The 6,001-nt window shown below is 40.8% G+C and overlaps 1 non-coding gene across 1 annotated transcript; it reads left to right on the forward strand.

Annotated features, from left to right (window-relative positions):
• Window positions 1–4,360: 4,360 nt before the first annotated feature.
• Window positions 4,361–4,490, forward strand: Gm25550. Its single transcript, XR_003951703.1, has one exon. It is a non-coding gene; the product is annotated as a small nucleolar RNA SNORA17 (small nucleolar RNA).
• Window positions 4,491–6,001: the final 1,511 nt, after the last annotated feature.

Consider the following 6,001-nt stretch of genomic DNA (forward strand, 5'->3'; position numbering starts at 1 on the left):
AAGAAAGGTGTGTTTGCAAACTTTATCCTTAAAGAGCTTGACCTGGAGATTTTCATCTTAGCCATTGTGACTGGTGTGAGATGGAACCTCGGGGTGTTTTGATTATCATTTTCCTGATGACTAAGGATATTGAACATTTCTTTAGGGGATGCTTAGTCATTGGACATTACTCATTTGAGAATTCTTTGTTTAACTCTGTGCCTTTATTTATTTATTTATTTATTTATTTATTTATTCATTTTACATTCCAGATTTTATTGGCCCACCCTCCAACTGTTCCATACCACATCCATCCTCTCAGCCCCCCTGTCTCCATCAGGATATCCCCACCCTCCACTGCCATCCCACACCCCACATCCCATCAGACCTCTAAACTCTCTGGGGCCTCCAGTCTTGAGGGTTAGGTGTATCTTCTCTGACTAACTCCAGACCACCATTTCTCTGCTGTATATGGTTTGGGGACTCATATCAGCTGGTATATGCTTCCTGATTGGTGGTCCATTGTTTAAGAGATCTCAGGGGTTCAGGTTAATTGAGACTGCTGGTCTTCCTACAGGTTGCCCCCTCCTCAGCTTCTTCCAGCTTTTCCTTAATTCCACCATAGGGATCAGTACCTTCTGTTCATTGGTTGGGTGCAAATATCTGCATCTGACTCTTTCAACTGCTTGTTGGGTCTTTCAGAGGGTAGTCATGATAGCTTCCTTTTTGTGAGCCCTCTATAGCCTCAATAATAGTGTCAGTTCTTGGGGCCTCCCCGTGAGCTGGATCCCATTTTGAGCCTGTCAATGGACCTTCTTTTCCTCAGGCTCCTCTCCATTTCCATCACTACAATTCTTTCAGACAGGAACATTATGGGTCAGAGGTTTTGACTGTGGGATGGCAACCCCATCCCTCATTTGATTCCCTGTCTTTCTCCTTGTGGTAGGCTCTCTAAGTTCCCTCTAACCACTGTAGAGCATTTCATTTAAGGTCCCTCCCTTTGAGTCGTGAAAGTCTCTCAACTCCTAGGTCTCTGGTACATTCAGGAGGACCCCTCCATCTCCTATCTCCAGAGGTTGCCTGATTTCATTTTTTATGCTGGCCCTCAGGGCTTCAGTCCTTTTCTCCCACCCAATACCATACCATGTTTATTTCTTCCCCCTCCCTTTTGTCCCCTTTCCCTCCCAGTTTCCTTTCTCCCTCCCCTTGTGATTGCTTTCTTCTCCCTCCCAAGTAGGACTGAGATGTCCTCACTTGGGCCCTTCAGCTTGTTGATCTTTTTGAGTTTTGTGGACAATATGCTTTTTTTTTTCTCTAATATCCACTTATTAGTGAATACATACCAAACATATCATTTTGGGTTTGAGTTACCTCACACAGGATGATATTTTCTAGTTTCATCCATTTGCCTGAAAAGCTCATGATGTCCTTGTTAATAATAGTTAAGTAGTATTCTATTGTGTGAATGAACCACATTTTCTGTATCCATTCTTCAGCAGTAGGACATCTGTATTGTTTCTAGCTTAATCCTGCCAATACAGGACAGTGGGGGAATCTTTCCATCTTCTGAGGTCTTTTTCAATTTCTTTCTTCAGAGATTTGAAGTTCTTGTCATATAGATCTTTCACTTGCTTGCTTAGAGTCACATCAAGATATTTTTATAGTTTTTGTGACTATTATAAAGGGTTTCATTTCTCTAATTTCTTTGTCAGCCTGTTTAACCTTTAAGTAGAGAAGGCTACTGATTTGTTTGAGTTAATTTTATACACAGCCACTTTCCTGAAGTTGTTTATCAGGTGTAATGTTCTCTGGTGAAATTTTTGGGGTCAATTATATATACTATCATATCATCTGCAAATAGTGATATTTTGACTTCTTTCTTTCCAATTTGTATCCCTTTGACCTCCATTTGTTGTCTAATTATTCTGGCTAGGACTTCCAGTGTTATATTGAATAGATTGCTAGAGTGTAGGCAGCCTTGTCTAGATCCTGATTTTAATGGGATTGCTTTAAATTTCTCTCCATTTAGTTTGGTCTTGGCTATTGGTTAGCTGTATATTGCTTTTGTTATGTTTAGGTATGGGCCTTGAATTCCTGATCTTTACAAGACTCTCACCATGAAAGTGTGTAGAATTTTGCCAAATGCTTTCTCAGCATGTACTGAGATGCTCAGAATTTTTTCCTTTGAATTTGTTTATATAGTGAATCTCATGATCATTTATCATCTGTGCCTCCCTTGGATGAAGCCTACGAGATTGTGGTAAATGATTGTTTGGTTGTGTTTCCTGAACAGAACACCAATGTCTTATGCTCTAAGATCAACAATCAACACATGGGACCCTATACATTGAAAAGCTTCTGAAAGCCAAAGGATACTGTCAATAGCACAAAATGTCAACGGAGAGATTGGGAAAAGATCTTTACCGATCCTATATCCCATAGAAGGCTAATATCCAATATATACAAAGAATTTAAGAAGTTAGACTTCAGAGAACCAACTAACCTATTAAAAATGGGATACAGAGATAAACAAAGAAATCTCAACTGAGGACTATCAAATGACTTAGAATTACCTAAAGAAATGTTCAACATCCTTAGACCTCAGGAAAATTCAAATCAAAACCCCCTTGGAATTGCACCTTGCACCAGTCAGAATGGCTAAGATCAAAAACTCTGCTGACAGCAGATACTGGCAGGAATGTGAAGACAGAGAAACAAACATTCCTCCATTGTTGGTGGTTTTGAAACCTGGTACAACCACTCTGGAAATCAGTCTAGGGGTTCCTCAGAAATTGAACATAGGACTTAGCTATACCTCTCCTGGGCATAAATACATATAACAAGGACACATGCTTCACTATATTCATAGTAGCCTCATTTATAAGAGCCAGAAGCTGGAAACAACCTAGATGTCTCTCAACAGAGGAACAGATATAGATAATGTGGTACATTTACACAATGGAATATTATTCAGCTATTAAAAACAATGACTTCATGAAATTCTGAGGCAAATGGATGGAACTAGAAAATATTCTTCTGAGTGAGGTAACCCAGTCACAAAAGAACACACATAGAATTATGAGGACTGAGTGTGGAGCAGATACTGAAGGAAAGACCATCTAGAGACTGCCCCACCTTAGGATCCATCCCATATACAGACACCAAATTCAGACACTATTGCAGATGCCAAGAAGTACTTGCTAACAGGAGCCTGATATAGGTGTTTCCTGAAAGGCTCTGCCAGTGTCTGACCAATACAGATCTGAATGTTTGCAGCCAAACATTGGGCTGGGCATGGGAAAACAAGGGAGGAGTTAGTGAAAGGACTGAAGAAGAGGAAGGTGTTTGCAACTCCATAGGAGTAACAACACTATCAACCAACCAGACCTCCCAGAGCTGCCAGGGACTAAACCATCAACCAAAGAGTACACATGGAGGAACCCATGGTTCCAACTTCATATGGAGCAGAGGATGACCTTGTCTGGCATCAATGGGAGGAATGGCCTTTGGTCCTGGGAAGGCTCAGTGCAGGGGAGTGCCTGAGAGGTGAAGTGGGAGTGGTTGGGGGAAATGGGATGGGCATTTGTGGAGGGGAAACTGGGAAAGAAGATATCATTTGAAATGTAAATAAATGAAATATCCATTAAAAAAAAAAAAAAACAAAAAAAAACAAGAGCTTGACCTTGGATGAACAGGAACTGCTGTCATACTTGTGTAGTTGAGAATGTGAAACTCTCAATTAATTATCCAAATATTTGCTTTGCTCAATACTAGTGCAAACACAGTCTAAGAATGGAATCATAAAGAAAGACTAGTTGGAAGCAAGGATCTCTGCCAGTGCACAGGCGGTAGCATTAAGAACAATCTATCAGGGTTTAAATTGTAACACAAATATTCTGGTTTCAGGCTTAAAACACTTATGGGATAAAGAAAGTTTCTCATCATCCCAAGACAAATAAGAAACTCAGAATATTCAACTCAAACCTTAATGTGAAATGTTGATTTTAATGTAATTAATGTTTAAAGCTGAATGATGTTTGCCATGTTGTCCCTGTTTATTTAGTGAAAGCAAGTGTGAACAGTTAAATGGATGCTGTGAACGGAGGAAAGAGAGATCATAGATAGATAGATAGATAGATAGATAGATAGACCAATGGCATAAAGAAGAGAATACTTTAGGTCATATCATTTGAACAGAATTATCATATTACAATGATGTAATCGTCCTAAGTACCTTGAGTACTTGAGATGGCTAGAACAAATGGCCACAATTTACTTTTGGAAAGTGTGATTTAATGTATTCTAATTTTGGAATACATTTCCTAAAACCATGAAAAATAGGCAAAACATAATTTTATAGAAGTATAAGTAATACTTATAATAATCCTCTGTAGTCATGTTGCAAGTATGGCCACTGTGTTACATGCATGCCAGTAGGTGGCAGAGAGGACAAAGGCTGTGTCTAGTCTCAGTTTTCTGACCAACAGCTGAATGAGTAGTAGCCTAAGAATCCCTGGGGGGAAAAATAAGTTTGAGACAACTACCAGCCTGGTTTCCAAAAGAGTCAGAAGTGTCCAAGGACAGGTAGCAAGCCAGAGACTAGAAGACCCCTACCTGGAACCACTGGGCCAAGGAGGTAGTGAATCCAAGACAGGTAATGCTCACAAAGGGCTGCTCAGGCAGGAAAGTCAAGGGGTGATCCTAAAGGACCTAGGATGCTAGACAAGCACCATGGGATGCAGACAAGGAACCAGCCTGAGATAACCACCACTCTGGTGCCATACAGGCCTGGGAAAGCATACCATGCCTGAGATGACCCCTGCCTGGCACCATAATGCACAAAGGTGGCATAGCACTCCTAAATCTACTCCTAAGACAAACCCAGATACTCAGAGAGTCCAGGTTCTGCTAAGAGGAGCAATTAAGTTGTAGATAAATGGAAGAAAATTAGAATCTAAAGGATGTGGGCATAATGAAAAGAGGCATAACGGGAGACTCAAGGGTAATGAGGAACAGCCTGATGTGAGTAGCTAGGGATGTCCCTGGAACCATGATGGGTCTTGGCCTTTGCTACCACCAGGAGTCCCATCCTGGGAGAGCTGACACCAAAAATTGTATGCTGTGTAGCAGTGTGAGTGAGAAAGTAATCACCTTCCTCTCCCTTACTCCTTGTTCTCTAAGCCAGGAAGAGCTGACTCTAGGATAAGGAGGGCAGGAGAGCTGCCCTTGTTCCTGGCCTGCTGCATGGTAGAGTGGCAGTTGCTAATGAGCTGGCTCTGAGGGGCTGTGAGTGGGAGAGCCAATGGAGTATCCCACTTAGATACCTTTCACGCTCAGATCCAGGACTCTGAATTGCCCACCTAAACATCTAGCCATTGAGGAACTGCTGGAGAACAAAAAGGCATCAGACCTACAAATCCTAAACTACAGGATCTTCATAACCCAGGAATCCAGTGAGGTTCCAATATGGATAGATTAGCAGAAGCCAGCAGCCTCAAACCAGATTAAAGTGTCATTTCAATGAACATTTTTCAAGCAAAGATGTAGGACACATTATGACCTACTACAGCTTCCACAATTAGATTTATGTTTTCTCTGTTGAGAGGGAGGGTTAAAGGGGGAGGGGGAGTATGAGTGAAAAGAGAGATAAGTGGGATTGGGTTGCATGGTGTGAAATTCTTAAAGACCAATAACATTAAAAAAAAAAAAGACAAAAAGAAGGCTGGATGGTGGTGGCGCTCGCCTTTAATCCCAGCACTTGGAAGACAGAGGCAGCTGGATTTCTGAGTTCAAGGCCAGCCTGGTCTACAAAGTGAGTTCCAGAACAGTCAGGGCTATACAGAGAAACCCTGCCTCAAAAATTAATTAATTAATAATAATAATAATAATAATAATAATAATAATAAGAAGAAGAAGAAGAAGAAGAAGAAGAAGAAGAAGAAGAAGAAGAAAAAGAAAAAGAAAAAGGAAAAGAAAAGAAAACAGGGAACACACTGACCAGTATTCTTGCATTTTCCTATTT

Source organism: Mus musculus, chromosome 15, assembly GCF_000001635.26.
Source record: "Mus musculus strain C57BL/6J chromosome 15, GRCm38.p6 C57BL/6J".
In the NCBI taxonomy this organism is placed as follows: Eukaryota; Metazoa; Chordata; class Mammalia; order Rodentia; family Muridae; genus Mus; species Mus musculus.